Source organism: Limulus polyphemus, unplaced genomic scaffold (genome assembly GCF_000517525.1).
Source record: "Limulus polyphemus unplaced genomic scaffold, Limulus_polyphemus-2.1.2 Scaffold3859, whole genome shotgun sequence".
Classification (NCBI taxonomy): Eukaryota; Metazoa; Arthropoda; class Merostomata; order Xiphosura; family Limulidae; genus Limulus; species Limulus polyphemus.
The window spans coordinates 9,932-12,619 of record NW_013669469.1 but is presented as its reverse complement, the minus strand read 5'-3'; the positions used below and the strand labels follow the sequence as shown (position 1 = coordinate 12,619).

At 31.8% G+C, this 2,688-nt stretch overlaps 1 long non-coding RNA gene across 1 annotated transcript; it reads right to left on the bottom strand.

Moving 5' to 3' along the window:
• Positions 1–1,320: 1,320 nt before the first annotated feature.
• Positions 1,321–2,227, bottom strand: LOC111088487. Its single transcript, XR_002612996.1, has 3 exons — positions 2,157–2,227; positions 1,812–1,921; positions 1,321–1,438 (listed from the first exon to the last, which is right to left on the bottom strand). It is a non-coding gene; the product is annotated as an uncharacterized LOC111088487 (long non-coding RNA).
• Positions 2,228–2,688: the final 461 nt, after the last annotated feature.

Here is a 2,688-nt window from a genome sequence, read left to right as displayed (position 1 = left end):
TATCACATTTCAAGTAAACAAAGCGTAAATTTTCCATTCAGCAAATTCTTTAAACTGTACGACAGGCTCCTTTCTGTTGTTATCAGTGTGAAACAAACAAAAATATAACGTGAACACAAACTGTACACAGCTATCTCCAAATCGACGTACAAAAGAAATCATAACTTCAACAACACCTATTTACAACTATACCCAGTTTGATCTATGAAAGAAACCGTAATGTTAACACCACATATTTACAACCATAGCTATATTGAACCATGAAGCAAACCGCAACCTCAACACCATCTAGTTACAACCATAGCCATATTGAGCTGTGAAACAAACCATAACATTAACACCATCTATTTATATCCATACCCATATTGAGCTATGAAAGAAACCGTAACGTCAACACCATCTATTTGCAACGATCTCCATACTGATCTAAGAAAAAGCCATAATGCTTTCGACATTTTTATTTGAATATTTGTTTTTGTCATATTAAATATTTTTCATTTGTTTTCATTAATTATGTAATACAACTATTTTAGTTAGTTCATACTAGTTTACTAATTTTGAGAAATTATCTTTTAATATCATATACTAAGTTACAATGTAAATACACATTAAATAATTAGCTGGACTTGAAATTTCGCTTATGTTTAAAACTATTTTGATCTGACGAATCTCTAGAAGAAACTTCATTTTCAAATATTATGTACTCGAAAAAAGTAAATCAACATCAAACTTTTAAGTAGAGTTGAAAGTATACCTTGAATTTCGCATCTCATGAAATTTCTTTCATTATCCAAATAACTCTTTTTGGTGACTAATGTGATTTTTGGTCGAGAACTCTATATTATTATGGGCTATTTTAAAGCTAAATTAGTAAACGATTCTTAAATAATCATTGGAAACATCAGCCATATTCCATCCTAGATCTTTTGATAATGTTACGTTGTGAAAGTGCCTTGGAGAAAGTTTTCTCGCTGTCTTTTAATACTTTTATTCCTGCACAACGGCTTCTTTAAGCTGTATTTACTGTACTTGTAAATAAGTTGCTATTTTCACTAAACTAAGCACAAAAAAAATAATACAATTGATTTTTGGAACTACGAGTATGTCCTGCAATAGACATCATAGGCACGCGCTGTTACTTTTTAAAATTTATTGTTCATTATCTCAGTCTTCATGAAAGCAAAACATTGACAATTCTGCATATCAATACTTTATCTACAATTGTCCACAATCAATACACAGGTGTCACAGAATATTGATCTATACTGCAGTACAAATAAACCGAATGCAATAAATAGATAATATGTATAAACTTGCATTGCTCATGCATGTATAGCAATGTATAATGAAGATCTGCTCCGTCTCAGCTTTTAATCAAAAGCTTGAGAATTCCACTGATTAGGCCTCCAAGTTTATACTATGCTGGGTATTCTTCGGTCTGGAAAGATATAACATTATTAGTTTATACTTCAGTCTGGTAATTTACTGCTTTAAAGCACTGTTAAAAGATTATTACCATCGGTAAAACGTCTCAACAAAGGAGTTTAAGAGCCACGTGTATTATTCCTCCTTAGAATTTTAAATTAATAAATATTTCTTAAATATATCCTTTTGAAACATGCACGATGCCAAGAAAACTGGGTAATATCTTACAATCATAACTATGTAAGAAATATTAATACAAAAACACAGTTGAAAACTACCGATAGATTTAATGGGGAATATTGGAATTCACATTCAATACATTTGAATTAATTTCGGAGTTGACAGGTGCCAACATATAAGTGCTAAAGGAGTGTTCTTCCTCTTACCGTTTCGCCTCCTGTTGTCACTCCTCCTTCAGTTACCGTTGTTCCACTGTCTCCACCCATGAAGATCTGCCAGGCCTTGATGGACCGCTCCACAAGCAATTGAAGTCCATCTGAAATGAAACAAAACTTGCCTTATAAAAAATGCCAGAAAAATCTTTATTTTCATAGAATATCATCAAAACGAACAAAAATACACGTTTCTTTGTTGTTTGTCTTGTATTTGAGCCAATGCTAGATAATGAAATATGTACCAAGATTTGGAACTGCAATTAGTAGGACACTTCTTGAGATAAATCTAGCAATAAGAATGATATTTAAGAACTCTTTATCACGTTATATACGTACCAGTAAGTTTTTTAACCTTTTCTATAATTCGTTTCATTACTGTATCAAGTGCCGGCGTCTCTTCCCAAAACAGAGCGCTTTTTTGTAGATGAAAATTTTTAGACGTTTCGTAACTGATTTCAGCAACTTCTATGGGAGAAGCTACCATAATGCCTGTCATGCCAAGAACAAAAACACCTACAATAATAGAAAGCGAGATCATATATTTCATTCTGCTTTTTAAAGTTCTGGTCATGAAATATTTTTAATACAGTTTTTTAATGGAGTGGAACTGGAGTTCTGACTTTATATAGAAAACCAGCTTTAGGTTATCCTGCATGATTGTCAAAAAAATAGCTTTAAGGTTTACATTATCAAGACTTCGGAGAAATTATTTTGTGCTCTTATCTGTATATGTTTGTACAACGTTTTTCAACTTAACGTATTCAGTAAATGTAAACATTTTAAATGATATTTCCAAGCGTCATGATTTATCGCTTACCAAATCGTGTTTGTTCATTTACCTTCAGACTGACTAAGAGTAATGACTAAT